General features: G+C 46.9%; 1 protein-coding gene across 3 annotated transcripts in view; it reads left to right on the top strand.

The window, feature by feature from the left end:
• The window catches only part of THSD4 (thrombospondin type 1 domain containing 4), a 571,839-nt gene extending 559,888 nt beyond the window's left edge, over nt 1–11,951 (top strand). For all 3 annotated transcript variants that reach the window (XM_032342609.1, XM_032342608.1, XM_032342610.1), the window contains one exon: nt 11,933–11,951. The gene's annotated coding sequence lies outside the window, so the exon portion shown is untranslated. The remainder of the gene's footprint in view (nt 1–11,932) is intronic.
• The last annotated feature ends 13,788 nt before the right edge of the window (nt 11,952–25,739 follow it).

The raw sequence follows: 25,739 nt of genomic DNA on the forward strand, positions 1-25,739 counted from the left end.
TAAGGCTGTTTTTCTTTTTTCTGTGTCCTGGATCACCTCATTCCAGACTCCAGATTTTAAAACTTGATGAACTGAAGGTGTTACCTGTTTTTTCACAAAAGTCAACAAACTCCAAGAAGAAAGAGTTGGCTATTTTACTTTCACTTATTGGGAAAGGAAAGCGTGCCCCTTGCACCCCAGATAAAGGTAATTCAGTGAGTTCCAGCCTCCCAACCCTCACTGGGACTCACATTTTTCCCCCATAGCAAACAGCCCAAGACACAGTAAAGCAAGCTTGTAAACCCGGCCACTAGAGGGAGTCGGGAGTCCTCTGGGTCTGGGACAGCTGCACTTTGGCAGAGAGAAATCCAGATAATACTAGTATCTTCTTAAACCTTCTTGGTTCTCTCTCTCTCTCTCTTTTTCTTTTTTTAACTGAGGCATTTCAGAATTTGAATATGGACTTCCTAATGTATAAGGCATAAATATAAGTGGCAAAAAGAAATATGGCTTTCCTTAAAACAGGCTAAAAAAAATCAAACCTGGAAGAACCTGTATCAGCCTGGCAGGTGGAGGCCAACAGTTGACGCTTGCCATAGAAAACATCCTTAATACGGTTCTGATGGGAAGTTGAACACCTTACTGATGAAACGTGGAGGCTGTGAAATTAGGGACAGTGAGGGTTCAGGATCCAATGAAATCTGGGAGACTAGACCAAAACCCAGATCTTAGGAATTCACCAGGAAGCAACCTAAGTCTAGCTTTGGAATTAAAACAAAAACAAAACTACCAATACGAGGTGGCGATGTAAGAGTTTCAGTGGGCTCAGCTCAGTGTGAGTTAAGGAAGTGGGATGGAAACACTCCAAATCTCTCTCTCTCTCTTTCTCTCTCTCTCTCTCTCTCTCTCTCTCTCTCTCTCACACACACACACACACAATGAGGTACTTGGGCTACCTAAGGAGAAAACATTAGGGAGGGTCCTGCCACACTGGGGTTGTGATTGCTGGAACCACACTTGAAGAACACTGGTGCTGGGTAGCCTTCAGATCACCATGCCCAATCTTGAGGAGGGGCTGTTGAGAGTTAGAAACGGTGGAGAGGACTTCATGATTAGCCTGGAGAGGAAGAGGGGTGGGCCAGCACTCTGAGATGGGCTAGCGCTATGAGAGCAACCCTGAGGCCAGGAGATAAAAGCTGCGGGGAGACAGACTAGCTCCTGCAGAAGAACCAACTTTCCACAGGTGAAAGCCCCTGAAGGTAGAGGGCTGTCCAGTCCCTGATGGTCTCAGTGGAATTACAATAACCATTCATCAGAGGTGCTGGAAAGGGGAGTCAAGCACCCAGCTGAGGCAATATGACTTAGAAGGTCCCTTCTGAGTCTAGGCTTTAGTGACTCTCTCAGTAGAACAGCTTTGAGTGATTTGCCTCGTCTGAGCTACTTCCCATTTTGGTGTCCGCCATTTTGATCCCAGTGTTGCACCCCTCACCTGAGGTGAATGGGGCCTCAAATCTCAGAACCATTAGCAGCTTGGCCAGAGCTGTCCTGTTGGGTCCTGCTTTGTGGACAAGTAACCCAGCATCCCGATGACTAGTTCCCTGCCCAGGGTCACACATTTAATGAGCAGTAGATGGACTAGCCTAGACCCTCTAAATACCTTCTCTGTTTCTCAACTCACCTTGCTTTGCCGCACCTTTACTGGAGCAAAGTCATTCTCTCCACCCCAAACCATCCCACACTCCTGGTTCTCTTCTTTGGGTAACAGAGAGTTCCACTGATGTGCTGAGGAAGGGCACCCACAAGAGAGTGGAAATTTCCAGGTGAGTTTCTCAGCATCTTCCGGAAGTTGAACCCTTTGCCTCATGAGAGGAAAGCCGTTCTGTTACATAAACTAATTTCCAGCTCCTTGACCCCCAGTTCAGTTTGACAGAAGGATATACTTTGTTATAAGTTATTATTTTGTTCTTTGTAAATACAAGATGTTTATAGGAAATGTGTATTCTGAACTCTATGGGCAGAATGAGTCACTACACAAAAGTAGTTCTATTATTTAGAATATGTTAATTTTAAAGGGACCTAATAGGTATTTATTTACATATACAATCCACATTTGTGTAAAATCATTTGGTCCTACTAACCCAGCTTCCTGCAAAGTTGCGACATGACGTCCTATTCTGAGGTCATAGTTATGATTTAGTATACTGACTAGCCAAATTATTTGGGTTTCAATATCGAATATAAATCACTCTGCTTTCTGACTCATTCAGGGGCTCTTAGTCCTGGCCTTGTACCTGAAACAGGTCTTTCTGCCTCGCCAGCTTTTCATCTTACATATTATGTTTGCTCATGTACTCTGCCTTCTTGTTATACCTTAGTTGGAGAAGGATATAAGGGTCTTCTTTTCATCCCTTCTCTTTGTCTTGCCGTCATCATAGACTCACCAACACTGTTACTCGGGAGGCCTGGTCAGAGCCATGGGTGAGGCAGGGTCTGTGGCGGTGGGGGGGTGCGCCCCGCTGGGACTGCCGGGGTGGGGGCTCTGGGTTGTCACCTGCACAACCAGGAGCAAGAAACTTACTAAATACGCCACTGCCTCCGTGTCACCCTTAGAACGTTAAATTATTGTTGAAGGAGGTCGGGTGGGGGTCGAAGGTGAATTCTGTGAGTAAATGCGATCTGTTTTCTCTTTAGCAAAAACGACAACTATTTTTGTGTATGACTAATTTATTTTTATGATTGTAAAAATACAATAAACTGGTTAAAAGATCTGCGCTGTAAACATGTCTGTGTTTTTTGGGGCCTTATTCCATTTCTACACACGTGGCTTCAGACAGCCCCCTCTGAAAAGAACCAAGGCCTTTAGAGGTCAGGTGGCTTGTGAGACTGGCTGTGAGTTCTGCACATTGTGGGGGCCACTGGAGAACAGAGAGAACGCCTTCCCTACGAGGGATGTTAGGCTTTAGGCTGCTTTATCTTTACGGCTGGCCCTCAACAGAGACTGTACCTTGAAACACCTGAGGAGCTTAGGATAAGCTATTCAGGGGCACCTGGGTGGTTCAGTTGGTTAAGCAATGGCCTTCAGCTCAGGTCATGATCCCAGGGTTGTGGAATAGACCCCTGCATCAGGCTCCCTGCTCAGAGGGGAGTCTGCTTTTTCCTTTCCTTCTGCCACTGAACCTGCTTGTGCTCTCGTGCTCTCCTTCTATCAAACAAATAAATGAAATCTAAAAAAAAAAAAAAAAAAAAAAAAAAAAAGCTATTCAGGTGCATGCAGCACCCCCAGGAATGCCCAACTCCAGATACTTCCTTCAACCTTCCCCAGGAGGCAGCAAAGGTTGGGACCCACTGTGCCGATTCAATGTGGCCCCAGTCTCTTCAACCGAGTAAAACTTCTTCCAACTCCCCTCAGGCTGATTTCACTTTGGTCTTGAGGTTAGCAAAGTGTTTGAAAAAATCTTTCAGGCTATCTTGGTGCCTAATAAGGTCCTAGTGCCCACTGAATGCCATCCTGCACAGGAAACATCTTGGGTGGTGTCTGCCCTTGACGGTGTCCTGCGTAGTGTTCCATCCATAACTCTCTCTCTCTCTCTTTTTTTTTTTTTTAAGATTTTATTTATTTGACAGACAGAGATCACAAGAAAGCAGAGAGTCAGGCAGAGAAAGAGGGGGAAGTAGGCTCCCCACCGAGCAGAGAGCCTGATGCGAGGCTCGATCCCAGGACCTTGGCATCATGAGCTGAGCAGAAGGCAGAGATTTAACCCACTGAACTGCCCAGGTGCCCCTCCATCTATAACTCTTTGAAACTCATTTATATGCCTAAAATGTGCTTCCCACCCACCTTCTCTGCTTGGAAAATCTCCACACAGTCTCTTTTCTTTTTGATGGTGGTAAAAGTCACTTAACATAAAATTCACTATTTTAGTCATTTTGAAGCGTGCAGGGCATTGGTATTTAGTACATTCACAGCATCGTGCAGCCATCGCTGGAACATTCTCAGGACCCCCAAATCCCATTCTTTCATCAACACCCAAATCAGGGCTGAGCATTCTTTTTTTTTTTTTTTTTTTTTTAAGATCTTATTTATTTGTCAGAGGGAGAGAGAGCGAGAGAGCACAGGCAGACAGAGTGGCAGGCAGAGGCAGAGGGAGAAGCAGCCTCCCTGCCAAGCAAGGAGCCCGATGTGGGACTCGATCCCAGGACGCTGGGATCATGACCCGAGCTGAAGGAAGCCACTTAACCAACTGAGCCACCCAGGCATCCCAGGGTTGAGCATTCTTAGCAAATCTTCAGAGCAGACCTAGGTAGCTGTAATATTCACCCCTTCCGGAAACAAGAGCATTGGGATGCAGAGTCTCCCACGAAGCCTCGGGGGCTCTAGGATTCTACAGCCATCTCCCAGGGGCCGCACATGCTCTGTGGTCCCAGCCTATGTTGGTTCTGGTCTCTTTCTCCACATCGATTCCGACCAATGGACATAATTGCACAAGCACTGGAGGCATACTTAGCTGTTGGTGAAAAAGTGCAACACTGTGTAGCTTACTCAGGCTCCCTCTGACCCATTTGAAGATACATAGCTGCCACCGAGATGGAGACAGCAAGCCTGCCCTGTTCCAGGGCTCAGACCCAAGGCGGAACCCTCGGTCTCATAGTTAGTTGTAGGCACCACACATCAAACAAGCTCATCCACCCTCAGGAAAGGGTCCAGAGAATGGTGGCCAGGATGAGGATGGAGGGGTCTGGAGGGGAAACTGTCGTCAACCATCTCTCAGACATCTCAGGGACAGCCAGGGGCAGAAAAGATTCTGGACCCCTCCAGCACATTAGCAGAGGGAAGGGACAGGGAGTTAGAAGTGAGTCCCATAATAGAGAGGCTTAACAATGGAAAAAGACATTTTAACAGACAGCGAGATACTGAAAAAAGAGTGATCAACAGAGGGAAATCTTAAATATGGACCATACTTAAGATGATGCTGTTGAATCCTTGCAGAACTTCCTGGATGCGATGGTAGTGTTTGGTCAAGCAGGAGTACGCGCCTGCCGCACTATTTAGGGATGAAGGTCACAATGTGTACAATGCACATTCACGTAGGTCGGTAAAATTGTGTGCGTGCACACATGTGGAGAGAGAGAATATGTGCAAGTAAAGTAAAATGCCCTTTAGTATTAGTGAATGGTATGTGGTGTTCATTACATTATACTTTTCTGAAGTTTGAAGTTTTCTAAAATAAAAAGGGCGTGCAGATAAAGAACAAAAAGAGGATAAGGAGAAGAACTCACATTTTGGCAATGTTTTTTTCAAATTTGTCTAATGATTGGGGCACCTAGGTAGCTCAGTCAGTTAAGTGTCCAACTCTTGATTCCAGCTCAGGTCTGATGTCAAGGTTGTGAGTTCAAGGCCCGTGTGGAGCCCCCTTAAAATTTTTTTTTGTTGTTTTTCTTTTTGTTTTTTGTTTTTTGTTTTTTTTTAGTGGTAAGAATCACCTGGAGTGCTCATTCAGGCCTCCTTCCCACACGTGTGTGCCTCCCCCAGAGGAGAGCGCAGGATGGCTAGCCCATTCCCCAGGTAATCATTATCAACATCAAGGCTAGGAAACCCCAATTTATTGAGCACCTGCTTTGTGCCAAGCATTATGCAGATCCTTTACATAATTCAGCTTAATCTTCGCAGCAACGCTTATGAGGCAAGTGCTTTGTTTTGTGACCATTTTATGGATAAAATAAATTGGGATCCAAAGAGAATAAGTAACCTGACCAAAGACATGGCTAGCCAATGGCAGGGGCTGTCTTGAGTTTTCTCGAAGCCTTGTTGTGTGATGAAATCAACTGGGACTTTTGGTTTATTTAAGTGGTGTGGGGACCCCCCACTCTTGGATATAGCAGTTGATTGGGATGGGGACCGGCCGTTGGTGGTTTTAAAGCATTCCCAAGAAGTTCTAGCCAGGACTGAGAACCACTGAGAAGGGTATGTCTCCCTCGTTCACATGTATATGAATGACCTGGCATCTTGTTAAATTTAAGGTTCTGAGGTGGTGAAGGCTGGGTGGGACCTGAGATTCTGTATTTCTAGCAAGTAGGGGGGTGAAGCTGCTGCTTTGAAAATGAGGCATTCAACGCTAAGAAAGTTGCAGGTTTTCTTCTTTTTATTGAGAAGGTGAGCACATGACCCCTGAGATTCTTTATAAAAGTCTTCTTTAAAATTCAGATTCTTTAAATAAATACATAAATAAATAAATAAATAAATAAATAGAATTCAGATTCTTGGACTTACTCTACTAGTTTACCCCTTTAATCAAGGAAATGTAGAGGCTCTGAAACTCTTCTAGGCCTCTGCTCATCTGTCATATGGGATTCAATTTATTCAAACAGAAAAAAAAGACAACCTGTGTATCATTCAGGCTTTCATTGCCCACATGCAAAAATAAGTCTGACTACCCCGACTGAGGGATTTATTTTTCCTTTACAACAAGAAATCTGGGTGGCATTGCTTAGTGACTCAGCAGTTTTGGCACCAGCTTCTTTGCAGTTCTCTTGGCCTCTTCCTCATGGTTACAAGATAGCTTCTCCTGCTCCAGTTACCACATCCACCTTCAGGACAGGAAGAAGGAAGGACAGTTGCAGGTGCATTGGCTTCTGTGTACCAAAAAAGCTAACACTTTCCCAGAAACCTCTCACATACCCAACAGGCTTCCACTTAGATCTCATTGGCCAAAATGGGCTGCACAGCCGTTCCTACCTAGAAGGGAAACTGGGAAGACAGAGAAAGGATCGTCATGATTAGTGTGAACCAATCAAGATCCACCACCAAGTGCTGGACTCACAGCCGCTCTGGGCACGGTTGAGATTCTGTGAGCAGAGACACAGGAGGGAACAAACGTGGATGAGGCCACCAACGATGTCTGCCCTTGACAAGCACTGACTTCTGGACTGGAGAGACTGAAGGTCAAACACCACAGCATCTGCTTATCTTTGGCCTGTGGAAGAGCTACTCCTTCAAATGGGTTTAGGCCATCCATCTCCCCTTATTCAACAAATATTTCTTGGGGCACTTGGGTGGCTCAGTCAGTTAAGTGTCTCCCTTTGGCTCAGGTCATGAACTCAGGGTCCTGGGATTGAGCCCCACACTAGGCTCCTTGTTCAGCGGAGAGTGTGCTTCTCCCTCTCTGCTCACGTTCTCCCTGTCTCTCTCAAATAAATAAATAAATCTTAAAAAAATAATAAAACCAAAAAGCACAAGTATTTCTTGAGCACCCATTGTGTGCTCTGGGTACTGGGGACACATGAGTCCCGTGGACTTAAAACGCTGTGCATTTGCAGACAGGGAGAGTCCCAAAAGGATCAGTTGGAGTGGATCTGGCCAGGCTTCCAACATGAGCGACCAATAAATGAGCATCAAATTCGGCTGTTTTCCAGTGGCTGTAATGGGTGTTGCTGTATTCACACTTAGAAAGCCTCTCCTGGGCAGCATTATTTAATACCTGGAGCCCCTTTGACAGCTGGGTACTGTTCTCTGCATTTTCTACCTGGGTGAGCCAAGTCCCACCAGATTGGGACACTTACGAACGAACACACAGCTCCTGGTGGCCGAGGAATTGGAACCCGGGTCTGCCTAGGCTTCATTGCTTGCGCCTGTTCCTCCTCTGCATGGTACTACCCCTTCCACAAGAATTGCAGAAATCCATGTGCAAGACAAAATTCCCCCCCTCCTTTTTTTTTTTTTTAAGATTTTATTTATTTATTTGACAGAGAGACATCACAAGTAGGCAGAGAGGCAGGCAGAGAGAGAGAGGGGGAAGCAGACTCCCCGCTGAGCAGAGAGCCGGAGGTAGGGCTTGATCCAAGGACCCAGAGATCATGACCTGAGCTGGAGGCAGAGGCTTTAACCCACTGAGCCACCCAGGCGCCCTCAAAATTCCTTTTTTAAAACTAAACTTGGGCCAGAACATATTCCTCAAGCATGTGGTATGCATTACAGATGTTGTTGATGCTGGTGGCTTCACAAGGATTCTCGGGCTGGGGGTGCAGAGCCCAAGCGCATTCGGCTCACATTCAGCGCCCCCTTCTGCCAAAAGGAGCCAGAGCCTGAGGGTCAGGCTCACACCCTAACTCCCTCTGCACCCCACCCCAGCTCGCCTCTGCTGGGGGTCTCTGGGATACACGGGGGTCCAGCTCTCGGTCTCGTATGCTCGCAACACGCCCCTAGGAGAAAGAGCTCTGAGCTCTCAGCACTGGGCTAGCGCGGGGCCAGGATTGCCGCCCAACGCCAGCGAATTCTCAGGAGCTTTCTGCCCAAATCCATGCCCATTGAGGCAGACACCTTGTGAGAATAGGCCTGAAAGCCCCAGCAAACTTGATTCCGGCTGTGCGGGATTTCAGGGGAGCCTCCTGTGTCTGCCCCGTGGTCTCGAGTGGTCCCGCACGAACCCTGTGTGGAGGTGCTCTAAAAGCCACGCGCACACGTGGCCACTCTTGTCTACTCAGCCCCCTGGAGCATCTGTCTCAGTGCTGGCAGATCGGGCCTGATACGCCCCTAGGCCCTATCCGAACCCTAGGTGTGTATTCAGGCTTCCGTCCGAAGGGTCATGTCCCCCAAGGTCTCCAGTTTCTGGTCCCAGACCAACACCCCAGTTGTCCACCTGCCACCCAGATGGAAACTGCCATTTGGAGTGCAGAACTGTGACACCGGGAGAAACCTGCATGCCTCCCTGAGGCCACCCCAACATTCGGTGGCGCCCTGGTCACCAACCCGGAGCCTGACACGCCCCGTGATGGCTGTCCTCAACTCCGCACCCCAGGGATCCCGCCTAAGCACTGGCAGATTGGTCCTGCCATGCCCCTAGACCCTAATCCTAATTCTAAATTGGGTTTTCAGGCTTCTGTCCCAAGAGGCCCGGCCCCCAAGCCCACTAGACTGGGGACCCCTGAGCCACAACCTAGGACTCCGTCTGCCACCCAGGAGGATACTGTGCCATTTGGAGCTGCACAAACCCTCAGAGAGGGAGAAACCAGCATGTATCCTCCCCAACCCCTGAGGCCACCCCCACCTTCGGTGCCTCACTGGGCCACAGACACGGAGCCTGAGGCTCAGCCTGAGCCCCTCCCTCAACTCTGGCCCTGGAAAACTCCCCTCAGCGGTGGGCCTCAGAGGAGTCGAATGGGTTCCGTGGAGTTCCCACATGGCCGCAACAAACACGTGGCGAGAAAGTGCTCTGAACAGCAGGCGCCAGCGCGGGGGACTCACCGCACAACGCTAGCCAATTCTCACGAGTTTTCTACATAAAGCAGTGTCAATTTGGGCAGAATGCTCATGAGATTTGGCCGGAAACCCCTAGTGGAACTCACTTCCGGCTGCGTGGGCCTTTGGGGAAGCTGCCCAGGCCTGGCCGGAGGTCCCAAGTGGTTGCAGCTTGAACCCTGCGAGAAAGCGCTCTAGAAGCCAGGAGCACGGGTGGCCAAACCCTCCCTCTACTCAGCCCCCTGGGGTTTTGTTTTCAGCGCTGGCAGATCCGGCCTGTCATGACCCTAGACCCTTTCCTGAACCCTAGGTTGGATTTTCAGGCTTCCGTCCCCAGGGGCCTGACCCCCAAGCCCTCCAGATTCGGGACCCCAGAGCCATACCCCAGGAGTCTGCTTGCCACACAGATGGAAACTGTGCCGTTTGAAGCTGTGCAGAACCCTTCAGAGCCGGCAAAACCTGCATGCCCCCCCCGAGAACACCCCCAACTCTGCAGCCCCTGGCTACAAACCCGCAGCCTGACATGCCCCCTGACCCCACCCTCAATTCAGCATCCCAGCACCCACCTCAGCACTGGCAGATCCGGCCTGCATGCCCTTAGCTCAGCTCACCTCAGGGACCCCTGTCAGCCCTAAGCAGACCTGGAACTCCCATCTGCCGCAAAGCTCTGGGATCCCCTCCTTCTTCCAAAATTACACTGGCCCAAGCCGTTCATGAGAAAGAGAAAAGGCTACCTCCTGAATGCTTAGCTTTTGGAGGAACCACCATACTCTCTCCTTTTTTTTTCTTTTTCTTTTTTTTTTTTAAACCACCATACCCTTTTCCAGAGTCACTGCAACAGCCCGCATGCCCAGCGACAGTGCAGGAGGGTTCTTCTTTAAGTGGAACATTCCCTGCCAGCAATTTCCTAAGGAGGAAACAGAGAACCTGGGGGATAACCTGACTCGCCCAGTGTCAGGCGTGAAATTTACCCCAGGGTTCCTGAAACCAAGCCCTTGAAGCCACCAGCATGCCTCTATCCAGGAGAATTCCCAAAGACTCCTTCTGACTTCACCACCCATGAAACTGGGTGTCCCTGACCCAAATTCCCGGGTGATTGCAACACACACCTAGCCAGAAAGTGGTGCTCAACAGTGGGTGCTAGTTTGGTCTGAATCACTGCACAACACTGGTCAATTCTCACGAGCTTTCTGCCCTAATCAAGAATGTTTGGGGCAGAAATCTCGTGAGAATTGACCGGAAACCCCAAGCGAACTCCCTTCCAGCTGCGCAGTCCTTCAGAGGAGCCGATTGGGCCTGGCCAGAGGTCCAGAGTTGTCATGGCCCAAACCCTGCGTGAAAGCGCTCTAAAAGCTAGGTGCATGTGTGGCCAAAACCTCCATTTCCTCAGCCCCCTGGGATGCCAGTTTCAGCACTGGCAGATGGGGCCTGACATGTCCTTAGGCCCTAACCCAAACCCTAGGTTGGCTTTGCAGGCTTCCGTCCCCAGGGGCCTGTCCCCTAAGCTCTCCAGATTCAGGACATCTGAGCCACACCACAGGACACAGCTTGCCACAGAGTAGGAAACCATGCCATTTGGAGCTGCGCAAAACCCTCAGAGCCGGAGAAACCTGCACGCCCACCTCAGGCAACCCTCACCTTCGGTGACCCCAGAAGCCTCTGACACTGGTTACATTGAGACTCTGGGATGTCAATGGAGTCCCAAGCCATGGGCCATCTCAGAGTTTGTCTGCAAAGACATGGTTGGTGGGAAACCCATGTGCTGACAGAAGGTAGAGGAAGATGGAAAACGCTAGGCTTCTCCACTGCGATGCCGCAAGTGGCCTAGGCCAGGCCCGTGCCATTGCCACAGAGGGCCTAGGAAGCCAGGTGCTCCATAACATTGATAAGGGCTGAATCATCCTCATCCTGAAGTCCACACATGCCTGATCCTCCGCTAACTCAGGAGAAGCCCAAATGTGCCCATGGTCTTGGCCTGAACAAGATGAGCATCTATGTGGTATATAACCCACAAGATATACCCACCAGGCAATGGGGACTGACTCAGCCAAAAAACACGTACATGGGATTCAACTGCAGACAAACGTGGTGTGCGAAGCTTGAGGCAGACAGAGAAATGGGGTGGGGAAGGAAATTCTTGCTGAGGCCTTCATTGTTGGTCAATCTCATATCAACTTCTTTTCCCTTTCATGGGCAGGGCCGGGGATCAGGCAGGATAGAGCCCCGTGTCTTCCCACTCTGCCACTGGACAAGAAGAGCCCTCTCCCCCATCATCCATCTTGTGGCAGATCTGGGATGGGGGAAACTACCACCCATGGGCCAAATGGACCCCCCCCAGATTCTCCCAATCCTGTGTGTCTGGAACTTTAGTTATGGACATTCTGTGGCTGCTCTCAAGCCATAAGGCAAGAGTGGAGTCATTGTCGGAGACACCACGTGGACCACAACACCTCACAGATGATCTTTACAGAAGACTTTCCAGAAATTCTGTGCCCGTCCCCAGTCTCAGAGATCCTAGGCTCTTGTCCTTTCTTTGAGTAAAACATAGCGCCTTCTGGGTCAAATCTAATGTCTTTACCCCCAGAGGCAAGGACTTCCATCCTTTTAGCCAAAACACCATCTCCATCCGCCTCTATGGACACCTTGAATGGCACATCTACAGGTCTGCAGCCCAACAGGAATTCACCGTTGTTTCCGTAGTAGTGATGCTCAGAAACAGAGGTGTGAGTGTGAATGTGTGGGGGTGAGCGTGTGTTTCCTCTTTGGTAGCCACAGTGTGCAAGGAGAATACAATACAGTAGCGTGCTTTCTGTCCCATATGAGTGGCCACGCCATGTGTTTGCAGAGTGATCTCAGAAGGAAGCCACCTTCATAGCACAAACTTCATCTGGGAGGACTCCCAAGTCCCTTGTTCTGGACACTAGGTTCCACCGAGGCTGGGGGCACACAGAGGGACAGAGACTCCCCTTGCCCAGGTTTTGAGGGACACCTGCCGTTCCAGGACCAAAGATCCTGAAACCATTCATCCACCTGTCATCCAGCCAGACGTCTGTGAGAGAGATCTCAAGCAGAAAGGACACACCAAGAGACAGCAAATGACAGTCTTGTGTGGCAAATGCCATGAGAAGGGACACTCAGGAGGACTGGGGGTATGCAGGGTTGGCCAGACCATGGGGGAAGGGGGGTGCTCCAGGAGGATTTCACAGCTGTGCCCTTGGGTGGCTACACACGTCAGTGTGACTGGGCATTGGCCAGACTGGAAATGACAGCATGGGCGAGGGGCGATGTCTCTAAACTGTCTTCTGTAAGGCAAAAGTTTGGTAACGAGATTTCTTTCAGTACCAGTTCATGTCACATGCATCCGTGAGTCCCTAAAGCTGTTTGGGTAGAACATGAAGTGCATTGCTGGCCATGGCTTTCACACCTTAGGGGCCAGGGACAGAGCACACTTGATATTTCTTTTTGTTGCCTTCAGAGTAGGATGACTTTTCCCACCTTCATCTCCAACCCCAGGACAGGAACAAAGGCAACACAGATCTACACTTGGAAATGTCCACAGAAATCTGCAAACCCACGTTCTCGCAGGAGCTCAGGGCTCAGGACCCGGGTGACAGAAAGACAAGGCTGATAACAAGGAACCAAGGGAACACGTCATGTGCATGTGAGCTGACCCACTTCTCTACCTGTTGGAAGCAAGCCTTGCCTGACAAGAGCATGAGCAGAACAGAGGATGGGCTGAGCTGGGTGTGGCTGTCAGGGGGAGATGGCCAGCTGGCCACAGATGCTACCTCTAGGACCAGCTCCTGGTCCTCAGCTAAGATGAAACGATCATTTTGTGGAGTGACCTATTTCCAGGGACAAGCCATGTGCTCAGTGCTTTGGTGACCATATCCTCTTCCACTGTATTTTTTTAAAAACATCTTAGGCTGGTAAGACTGACATACACAAAGCTATCACTAGTTAATGTACGTAACTTGACCCTGACTTCAACCCTAATATCTAGTTAAGATATACTCAATTTATAATATTGCTCATATATTAGAGGATAGTTTTTAGGAGGTAAGGAGTTCAGGGACCAACCTTCTTTGGTCTTATTCTCCCTTGAATCCCTTTAAATGGTAATATTCGGCCACGTGCTATCTGGAGCGTGGCCACACGGGGGCAACAGTGAGTCGACAGAGCCCCAAACCCCACTGCAAAGCCCATTCTTCATCCTGTCAAGCCTCTTTTATTCAATGTCTACAGGTCATTGTATAGATGATGCAAAGTGTGACGTTGTTCAATTTTTTGAAAACCAAGCTAGTGCTTTCAACCTATTAAGAATAGAAGATGTTTTCTAAAATCTTGGACTTAGCCTGTGAGGGCCCAGGGGCCTGGGAAAGAGCTATCTCTGTGGAATCTATTCAGGTTTACTTAGGAAACAAGGATGGCTTCTATTCCGCTTCTTTTCAAGAAGAATTTGTGTCAACTTACAGCACTGAATCCACACCAATCAAAGAGTGCAAAATGGTGCAGCTCAGAGGAAAACAAAGCAGAATCATCAGCCTCCAGAAGCAGAGAAAGAGCCACCCCCAGGAACAAAGAAGACTTAGCAGGAAGGTTTTGCTCAGGCCGATTGGCATTACTGGAGATCCTCTGGAGCTAGAAGGCCCCCAGTGCCCCCGGGGGTCATGGGTCAGGCAGAGCGCACACCCTGATGCTGCCCTGTTGGAACCCGGATGAGACTCCTGATCCCTTCCTCTTTGAGACACCCCCTACCCCCTGATGTCTCCAGCCTGCTTCTTGGAACTCCCACTCCCCTTTCTGACCCCATCCTTCACTTTTCCCATTCCTGCCGTCAGATAGAGTATGCTGAACTACTTACTATTCTGTCATTTACACGTTTTGGGTCATGTCTGCTGGGAAACGATACCCTCCATCATCTATCCTGATGGAGAATCCCTCGTCGCATTTCCTGATTTTGCGGTGCCCTCACAGTGTCATGGGGCTAGTGTCCTGGGCAAGGTCCTCACTAAGCTGGCTCAGCAGTTGCAATGAAGACCTGACCCAGGCACTGCAATTTGTGTGCGGGTAAGGCAGCACAGCCCAAACCTTGGTTTGGGTTCAGGATTTCTCATGGCAATTCAGCAACATCGAAGGCCTGGGTGTGCTTCCTGAAGACACTTGCTAGTCCCTTGTTGCCCTGGTGAGTCTCCATGGAACAGCCATTGCGTCCAATGGGGGAACTCCATAGGAGCAGGGGTATTGAGAGTCAGAACTCCTGAGATAGAATCCATCTTGGAGACACCCCGGAACTTAAAAACATTTCAAAATAGAGCTACCCTATGACCCAGCAATCACACTACTTGGTATTTACCCCAAAGATACAGATTGAGTGAAAAGTAGTGACACCTACTCCTAATGTTCCTGGTGGCATTACCCACTCTAGCCAAACTATGGAAAGAGCCCTGAGGTTCATGGACAGATGAATGGATAAAAAAGATATGGTTCATATCTACAATGGTATATTATCCAGCCATCAGAGAGGATGAAGACATACCATCACATCCACTTGGCCGGAACTGCTGAGCAAAATAAGTCTATTAGAGAAAGACAATTGGCACATGGGTTCACTCACATGAGAAGCACCACAAGGGATCAGATGGTAAGGCAGGGAAAACTGAACGGGAAGTCATCAGAGAGGGAGAAAAACCATGGGAGACTCTTTACAGAAACAAACTGAGGATTGCCAGAGGAAAGTTGGATGGGGGATGGGGAAACTGGGTGATGCACATTAAGGAGGGCACGCAATGCAATGAGCACTGGGAGTTATACACACCTGATCTATTATTGAATACTGCATGTGAAACTAATGATGTTGCCATTCAGTTAAACAAAAAGAACTCAACCAAAGATACTGAACAGCCAACGTAATGTTGAGAAAGAGAAACAAGCTCTAGGGGTCACAATTCCAGATTTTAAGTTATACAAAGCTGTGGTCATCCTAACAGTATGGCACAGGCACAAAAATGCACACAGTGACCTCGGGAACAAGAGAGAAGCTCAGATATAAACCCGCAATTGTGGGCCAGTTAGTGTTCCCCAAAGCAGGCAAGAATATCAAAAAGGAAAAGGACAGTCTCTACAACTAATGGTGCTGGGAAAACTGGACAGCTATGCACAGAAGAATGTAATTACTCTGCTTCCTTACACCACACAGACACATAAACTCAGAACAGTTTCAAGACCTCAGTGGAAGACCTGAAACCATAAAAATCCTATGAGGGCACAGACAGTAACTTCTTCTTCTTTTTTTAATATTTATTTATTTGACAGAGAGAGGGATCACAAGTAGGCAGAGAGGCAGGCAGAGAGAGGAGGGAAAGCAGGCTCTCCACTGAGCAGGGAGCCCGATGTGGGGCTCAATCCCAGGACCCTGAGATTATGACCTGAGCCGAAAGCAGAGGCTTAACCCACTGAGCCACCCAGGTGCCTCCAGACAGTAACTTCTTGACATGGACCAGAGCAACATTTTTTCTAGACTGTCTCCTGAGGCAAAGGAAATAAAAATAAAAGTAAACAGTTGGGACTGTATCAAAATAAAAAGTTTCTGCACAGCAGAAGACCTAGGAAGAAGTAATAATAATAAGACAACCTACTAAAAGGGAGAAGATATTTGCAAATATCCTAGGTAAAGGGACAGTGTCCAAAATATGTGGAGTGGATATAACTCAACACCAAAAAACAAACAACCCAGTTAAAAAAGAGTCTGAAGACATGAACAGACATTTCCTCAAAGAAGAAATACAGAGGGCCAACGGTCCCATGAAAAGATGTTCACCATCACCCAAGCTCAGGAAAATGCAAATCAAAAGTATAATGAGGTATTAGCACATGCTGTTGGAATGGCTCCCATCGAAGGCACAAGGAACAGCAGGTGCTGGGAAGATGTGGAAGAAGGGGACTCTCGTGCACTGTTGGTGGAACAGCAACCTGCCACAGCCGTTCTGGACAACAGTGTGGGGGGTCCTCAAGACGTTACAAATAGAGCTACCCTGGGATCCAGCAACGGCACTACTGGGTATTTACTCAGAACACACAAAAACAGTAACATAAAAGGGTACATGCACCCTTATGTTTCCTGCAGCATTATTTACAGGATCACAATATGGAAGCAACCCAAGTGTTCATTCATAAAGTGCTAAATGAGCTGAGAGATGTGTACACACACACACACACACAGTGGAATATTACTCACCCATAAAAAGAATGATATCTTGCCCTTTGCAGCCACACGGATGGATCTAGAGAGGATCATCCTAAGTGAAATCAGTCAGTCAGGGAAAGACAATACCATATGGTGTCACTCTTGTGTAGAAATGAAGAAAGAAACATGCAGAAATAAAGGAGAAAAAAGAGACAAACCAAAACACAGATTCTTAACAACAGAGAACAAACTGGCGGTTATCAAAGCAGAGTTGGATGGAGAGATGAGTGAAATCGACAAAGGGGACTGAAAGGACATTTTTCTCGATGAGCAGTGAGTAATGCATAGAATTAGTGACTCACGCTATTGCACACCTGAAACTGATATAACACTTTAGGTTAACTTGCCTGGAATTAAAATAAACAATAAAAAAGATTTTCTTTCAGTAACCTACTTGAAAGAGCTTTGATACACAATGTTCACATGCCTTGCTTGGGAGTATTTTCTCATCAATATTTATTCATTCTATGCCTCAAGTTCAAATTTCACTAAGTTCTTATATTTTACCTGTTAATCCTAGCCCACAGGAGCCATGGTCCCTTTTCGTACAGAATCAACACCTATGCATTCAAGAGCGTAAGTAGAGAAAGATGCCATGTCATATCCATAAAGCTATCACTGTGTGTGTTTTAGTATGAGATGGTCACAAAGTGTGGGACAGGTTTCAGAGCTGGTTTGTTCTCTATCTTGGATCTCTAATTCAGTGGCCTTGACTTGGATCCATTTGGCTACTAGATTTCCTGTGGATGAGGTTGCTTCCAAGCACATCCATGGAAGACACAAAGGTGAGTGGGCTCAGTGCAGGGTGGGAAGAGGGTCAAGTACAAACAAGGGTATGATCCCTCCCCTGCTCCAGGAACTGCCAAGGGGGCGGGTATGGGAGACAGAAGCAACGGGAAGCCACCAAGCTCACCAGCTGAATGCTGGGGGCACAGGTCAAGGGATCTCATGATGTGGGTTGTGGAGGCTGCTCTGACCTACCTCTGGGAGGGGGAGGAATAAGAAAGAGAAACTGCCTGCCCCTGGCCCATGCCACCTGCCCACTACTCCTAGCACACATCAGTCTACACTGCTGACAGCCTGGGCTCAGGATATGCTGGTTCAGATCTCTCAGCACTCAGAGGGGCAGCTGGCTGCAGGGCTCAGGGACATGCAAAGGGTGGTGGCAGGGAAGGCTGGCCCTCCGAGGTCATGCCCTCTTTGAGCAGACAGTGCTGCAGGACTGCTGAAAACCCACTGAGAGGTTAGAAAGACATGCCACGGATGAACTAAGGCACAGAGGAACAGAAAACAATATTGGTTTTTAAGGTCACAGCTGTCGCCTGAGGAAGTATGACAGCTTCCCTGAGAAGGACTGAGGGGAGGGCAAGCCAGGCTGAAAAGGAAGACGTGGCCCTCCTGATTGGGGACCTGCAGCCCCCTTCCAGGGCAGCGCATCGTCCTCACCTCACAGGGTGAAGTGTTCCCTCAGGAGACTGACAGAACTGCCTCTTGAGAAGGCTACCCTGGCATCGGCTTGCACAAGGCAGAGGATGAGGGCCAGATGGAGGGAGGGCAGTACTACAGGGGCCCTGGGGCAAGAGCTCATGAACACGAAGATGATGAAAAATAGGAGGCGGCAGCATGGGATGAAAGTGCCACCGGGACAGTGCCCACAGCTACAGTGACTGCGTGCCTTCTGTGTCAGGCACGGTTGACTTCAGTGGACTCCAGCTTAGTGCTGACCACAACCCTAGGAAGTATGCACCACCACCGCCCTCCTCTCCCCATGCTGCTGCTAGGAATCACAGTCACCAGATCCTGATGGCTTTTCATGGAAATGGAGCACTGGCTCCCGCCACACGCTGCTGCTCTGGTGGCAGTATAGTGTGATCCTTGTGCCTGGCCAGAGACTGCTGTCTACCTGTCTCCACACAACTCAACAGACAGGAGGGGGTCCCTGAATTCCACAGGTTCTGATGAGAAAGGTCCGCTGGCCCCACTACCCCACCCACCACCAACATGCAGTGGCTTACTCCGGACCTCAGCTATTGTCATGAAACTCACCATGCCCTGTTCCTGTCACTTCCAACAGAAAGTCAGACTCTGATGCCCCAGTTTACCATACATCCTGGTTTATGACCTGGGGCCATGCCATGAACTCACATGGCAACTGTCTCTTAGACACCCTGCATCTCCTGGAAAATGTTTCTAAGGAAGTACATGTCCATCAGGGCTATAGTATGAACAGTGGTACACAGCTGGCATGGTAGTAATCAATAATTCTAACAAGGGCTGACCACCTCCCCCCACCCCAGTCTCACAAAAACTTCTGTCCCCCTGGAAGTCATGGTGTGCCCTCAGACCACACCCCAGGAAACTCTCCTTTAAACTGAATGTTCCCTTCATGCTCTGGCTCAAATCTTGTCCAAGCACAATAATATGCAAGTGGAGATCAGTTGCAAGAAGAAAATGAGACAGTCCCAAATATGTGGAAATTCAACATCATGCTAGTTAATAACCAACAGTCAAATAAGAAATCAAAAGAAAATTTGAAAGTATCTTGAGACAAAAAGAGAAGCTATGAAAAGTTATGGGATGCAGCCAAAGTAGCTCTAAGGGGGAAGTTCATAGAAATTCAGGTCCTCATCAATCCATCTGAAAGCTCTCCAATGACCAACCTAATATACAAGGGATAGAATTGGAAAAAAACAAAAAAACAAACAACAAAACAAAACAAACAAACAAGCAAAGCCCAAAATCAGTAGACAGAAAGAAATAAAAAAAGGAAAGCGGAGGGCGCCTGGGTGGCTCAGTGGGTTAAGCCGCTGCCTTCGGCTCAGGTCATGATCTCAGGGTCCTGGGATCGAGGCCCGCATCGGACTCTCTGCTCAGCAGAGAGCCTGCTTCCCTCTCTCTCTCTCTGCCTACCTCTCCATCTACTTGTGATTTCTCTCTGTCAAATAAATAAATAAAATCTTAAAAAAAAAAAAAAGGAAAGCGGAAATAAATCCAATGGAGACTAAAAAGACAAAGGATCCATGAAAATATGGGCTGCCATTTTTGGGAAGATAAACTACACTGACAAACTTTTAGCTAGGCTCACCAAGAAAGAGAGAGGGCTCAAATACAATGAGGAAAGAAAGATGATTGATTCCTGTCTCACATTGAAGTCCTAGAGGAGAACACAGACAACAACCTCTTCAACCTTGGGCACTGCAACTTCTTGCAAGACATGTCTCTAAAGGCCAGGGAAACAAAAGCAAAAATGAACTGTTGGGACTTCATCAAGGTAAAAAGCTTCTGCACAGCAAAAGAAACAATTAGCAAAACTAAAGGCAACCTATAGAATGGGAGAAGATATTTGCAAATGACATGACACATAAAGGACAGAGAAAGGTCTGGTATCCAAGATCTACAAAGATCTGCTCAAACTCAACACACAAGAAACAAAGAAACCACTCAAGAAATGGGCAGAAGATGGGAAGAGACACTTCTCCAAAGAAGACACACAAATGGCCAACAGTCCATGAAAAGTGCTCCACATCAATTCTCATCAGGGAATTCAAAACCACAGTGAGATACCACCTTCCAGCAGTTAGGATGGCTCAAATTAACAGACAGTAAACAACAACTAACTGTTGGCAAGGATGTGGAGAAAGGGGAACCTTCTTACACTGTTGGTGGAAATGTAAGCTGGTGCAGTCACTCTGGAAAACAGCATGAAGTTTCCTCAAAAAGTTAAAAGTAGAGCTTCCCTACAACCCAGCAATTGCACTCCTGGGTATTTACCCCAAAGATACAGAGGCAGTGGAAAGAAGGGGCACATGATCCCCAATGTTCATAGCAGCAATGTCCACAAGAGCCAACCTGTGGAAGTAGCTGAGATGTCCTTCAACAGAAGAATGGATAAAGAAGATGTGGTACATACATACTGTAGAATTTTACTCAGCCATCAGAAGGGACGAATGTCCACCATTTGCATCGACATGGGTGGAACTGGAGGGGGTTATGCTAAGTGAAATCCATCAAGCAGAGAACGACAATAATTATATGGTGTCATTCATATGAGGACACAAGGAATAGTGTGGAGGACCACAGGGGAAGGGAGGGAACACTGAATGGGAAGAAATCAGAGAGGGAGACAAACCATGAGAGACTCTTAATTATTGGAAGAGAGGTAGGTTGGGGGGCGGGGTACTTGGGTGCTGGGTATTAAGGAGGGGACATGTGGTGATGAGCCCTGGGTGTTAGGTGCAACTAATGAATCACTGACCATTACATCAAAAACCATACCTTGGCTAACTGAATTTAAATGAAAAATGTGAAGAACTTAAAAAAAGAGAAAGAAACTTGAGTTATTGCAAAGAATATCACAAAAATACAAAGGATCATTGAGAGTACTAAGAGCAAGTAGAGGCCAACACCTTGGACAACCTAGAAGAAATGGATAAGTTCCTGACAACAACCTAGAATGAACCATGAAGGGGGAAAAAAAAAATCTGAACAGACTGATCACTAATAAAAAGATTGATTCCATAGTCAAATCCTCCTAGGAAACAAATGCCCAAGACCAGACAATTTCACCAAGGAGCTCTAGACAGACGATAGAAGAAGAATTAATACCAACTCTTTCCAAACTGTTTTTTAAAAGGAGAGAAAAGGGACCCCCGAGTGGCTCAGTAGATTAAGCTGCTGCCTTTGGCTCAGGTCATGAACCTAGGGTCCTGGGATTGAGTCCCACATCGGGCTTCTTGCTCAGTGGGGAATCTGCTTCTCTCTCTGCCTCTGCCTGCCTCTCTGCCGGCTTGTGCATACTCTGTCTCTCTGATGAATAAATAAATAAAATCTTAAAAAAAAAAATAAAAAAGGAGAGAAGTGCATACATCCAAACTCTTTTCATGAAGGTAGCAGTACCCTGCTACGAAAACAAGACAAGGATGGTACCAGAAAAGGAAAGGCCAATATGCCTCATAAACAGAGATGCAAACGTCCTCAACAAATTATCGGCGACATCAATTCAACGATCCATCAGGAGAATCACATAACATGATCCAGTGGGATTTATTCCAGGGATGCCAGGATGATTCCACATCTGCACATCCACCAATAACACACACTACCTTAAAAAAATAAAAGATAAGGATCCTAGGATTGGTACAATAGATGCAGAAAGAACACTTGACAGGATTCGATATGCTTCATGATGAACGCTCTAAACCATCTGTGTACTGAGGGAACACACCTCAACCAAACAAAGGCCCTCTGTGAAAAGCCCACAGCTGACATTATACTTGAGGGTGAAATGCTGAAAACTTTCCTACTACCAGCAAGAACACGATAAAGATGCCCACTCTTATCACTTTCATTCATCATCATATCGAAAGCCCTTGCCAAATGATTTAGACAAAAAAAAAAAAAAACAAAAAGCAAAAAAAAAAAAAAATATATATATATGAAATTTAAATAGGAAAAGAAAATGGTCACTATTTTCAGATCACACACTATATGTAGAAATCCCTAAGGAGTCTACACACACACAAAATGTTTCATTAACAAATAAACAAATTTGAATATATTAGAATAAATAAATTCAGTAAAGCTGCAAGATACAAAGTCAATATTCATTTTTTGTTTTTAAAGAATGTATGTATTTGACATGGAGAGAGACAGAAAGAGAGAGAGCATAAGCAGGGGGAGCAGCAGAAAGTCAGGGAAAAGCAGACTCCCTGCTGAACATGGACTGTTCAATGCTGGACTCATTCCTAAAATCCAAAGATCATGAGCTGACCTGGAGGCAGACACTTCACTGACAGAGCCACCCAAGTGCCCTGACTTGTATTTTTATGTACTGATGACCAACTTTCACAAAGAGATTAAGAAAGCAATGCCATTGATAATTGCATCAAGCAAAAAAAAAAAAAAAAATCTAGGAATAAAACTAACCAAGAATGAGGAAGCCCTGGTATATTGAACACCTGGTGGAAAAGGAAGGAAAAACATGTGCGTGTTGGTGGGTGAATGGGCCAAAGATTTGGAAGATGAAACAAATAAATGGAAGCGTATGCCATGCTCGTTAACTGGAAGAATTAATAATGTTAACATGTCCACCATACCCAAAGCAATCTGGAGAAAGAAGAGAGAGACAGAGTCCAAGAAGGCAGAGGAGTAGGACCCCTTCATTTCATCTGGCACAAGGAATTTAGCTAGCTAGCTATCAAACCATTCTGAACACCTGCAAATTCAAGCACAGATCCAAGAAAAGAAGAGCAGCAATGCTACAAACAGAAAAGAGACCACTTGCCACAAGGGAGGAAGTAGAGAAAAGTGAGTCTAAGCTGATAGGTGGGAAGATAAACCCTGGGGGGAGGAAGCCTCTGTCAGCCGGCTATTGCCAAGTGCTATGGGCAGCAGAGCACAAAATTGGAACTTGCAGAAGTCTGTTCTGGTGAGGGATGTCGCTCTGGTGGCTGGGCAGGGTGTGAAACCCTCGATGGGACAGTGTGGTCTCAGGATCCTCAGGGTCCCAGGGGGACCAGGAGTGCTTGAGGGCAGCAGAGCTCCCAGGTATTGAAGCAGGGAAGCCATTGACAAAGAGTGATCCCAGGAGTGGGCTGTAAGCTGGAGGTTCCCGTAAACTGTGATCCACAGCGCAGTCTGGCCACCACTCTTTGAGAAGGGACCCAAGAAGAGGCATACCTGGACAGAGCCCCCTTCCTCCCCAAGGAGGAGTGGTGCTTGAGCATGCCGCAGTAGTCTGCTGGACTTGGAGACTCCAAACTGGGTTGTGTGACAGACACAGAAATGTTGGTCACAGGACCGGTGAGCACAGAGTGCTGACAGAGACCAGGGAGACACAAGGGATGGACCACTTCTGTGAGGACACACTGAGGAGCGGGGCCCTGAGCTCTCGGCTCCAGGTCCAGAGATAGGGAGGCCGCCATGTTCATTCTCATCCCAAAAGATTGGGATCATTCCCTGCATATGTTCAGACCATAATGCTTTGAAACTGAAACTCCATCAGAAGAGGAAAAATGGAAAGAACTCAAATACATGGAGGCTAGAGAGCATCCTATTAAAGAATGTATGGTTCACCTAGTCAATTCAAGATCAATTTTAAAAATTCATGGAAACACAGGAGAATGAAAACACAACTGTCCAATATCTTTGGGATGCAGCAAAGACAGTCCTTGGAGGGAAGTATACAGCGCAACAACCGTTTCTCAAGAACCAAGAAAGGTCTCAAATACACAACCTAACCCTACACCCAAAGGAGCTGGAGAAGGAGGAGCATAGAAAGTTTAACTCCAGAAGGAGAAGAGAAATAATAAAGATTAGAGCAGAAATCAATGAAATAGAAACCAAAAAATAGAAGAACAAATCAACGCATCTAGGAGCTGCTTCTTTGAAAGAATTAATAAGACTGATACACCGCTGGTCAGATTTCTCAAAAAGAACACAGGAAGGACCCAAATAAATAAAACCATGAATCAAGAAGGACAGATCACACCCAACACCAAGGAAACACAAACAAGTATAAGAACATAGGATGCCAACTTCATGTCAACCAATCAGGCTGTCTTGAAAAAATAGATGTATTCTCAGAAACATAGAAACAACCAAAACTGAACTGGGAAGAAAAGGAAATCTGAAGAGATTCATAATCAGCAGCAAACTTGAAGCAGTCATCAAAAATCATCCAGGAGGGCGCCTGGGTGGCTCAGTGGGTTAAGCCGCTGCCTTTGGCTCAGGTCATGATCTCAGGGTCCTGAGATCGAGGCCCGCATCGGGCTCTCTGCTCAGCAGGGAGCCTGCTTCCCCCTCTCTCTCTGCCTGCCTCTCTGCCTGCTTGTGATCTCTCTCTGTCAAATAAATAAATAAAATCTTTAAAAAAAAAAATCATCCAGGAAACATGAGCCCAGCACCAGATGGCTTCCCAGGGGAATTCTACCAAACATTTAAAGAAGATTTAATACCTCTTGTTCTGAAACTTTTCCTAAAAATAGAACTGGAAGGATAACTTCCAAGCCCTTTTGATAAGGCCAGCATTACCTTGATCCCAAAACCAGAGACCCCACCCAAAAGGAGAATTACAGATCACTATTCCTGATGAATATGGATGCAAAAATTCTCACCAACATACTAGCTAAGAGGATCCAACAGCCCATTCAAAGGATGATTCAACACGACCAAATCGAATTTATTCCTGGACTGCAAGGGTGGTTCAACAACTGAAAATCAATCAATGGAATCCACTACCTTAATAGAAGAAAGAATAAGAACCATAGGATACTCTCAATAGATGCAGAAAAAGCATCAGACAAATTAATGCATCTCTTCTTGATCAAAACTCTACCGTGGAGGGACAAGGGTACCTCCACATCATAAAGGCCATCTATGGGAAACCTACAGAGAATATCATTCCCAATGGGGAAAAACTAGAACTTTTCCCTTCAGGTCAGGAACACAGCAGGGATGCCCATTCTCATCACTATTGTTCAACATAGTACTAGAATTCTTAACCTCAGCCATCTGACAACAAAAAGAAAAGGCATCTAAATGAGCAAAGAAGTCAAACTCTCACCCTTTGCAGACAATAGGATAGTTTCTGTGGAAAGTCCAAAAGACTCCACCCCCAAATTGCTAGAACTCAGCCAGGAATTCTGTAAAGTGGTAGGATATAGAATCAATACACGGAAATTACTTGCATTTGTCTGCAGCAACAATGCGACTGAAGAAACAGAAATTAAGGATTCCATCCCATGTGTCATCGCACCCCAAACCATAAGATACTTGGGACTCCATCTAACCAAAATGGCAAAGGATTTGTATTCAGAAAACCATACCATAGTCATGAATGAAATGGAGGAAGACACAAAGAAATGGAAAAATGTTCCATGGTCATGGATTGGAAGAAGAAATATTGTGAAAATGTCTATGCTACCCAGAACAATACACAGAGTCAATGCAATCCCTATCAAAATACCATCCACAATTTTCACAGAACTGGAATGAATAATCCCCAAATTTGTGTGGAAGCTGAAGAGACTCCGAATAGCCAAAGGGATGTTGAAAAAGAAAACCATCGCTGATGGCAATGCAATTGCAAACTTCAAGCTCTACAAAGCTGTGATATCAAGACAGTATGGTCCTGGCAAAAAAACCAGACACACAGATTAATGGAACAGAATAGAGAAACTAGAAATGGACCCTCAACTCTACGGTCAACTAATCTTCCTCATAGCAGGAAAGAATATCTAATTGGGGAAAAAAAAAGTGTCTTCAATAAATGGTGCTAGGAAC

The sequence above is a fragment of the Mustela erminea genome, chromosome 5 (assembly GCF_009829155.1).
Source record: "Mustela erminea isolate mMusErm1 chromosome 5, mMusErm1.Pri, whole genome shotgun sequence".
Classification (NCBI taxonomy): Eukaryota; Metazoa; Chordata; class Mammalia; order Carnivora; family Mustelidae; genus Mustela; species Mustela erminea.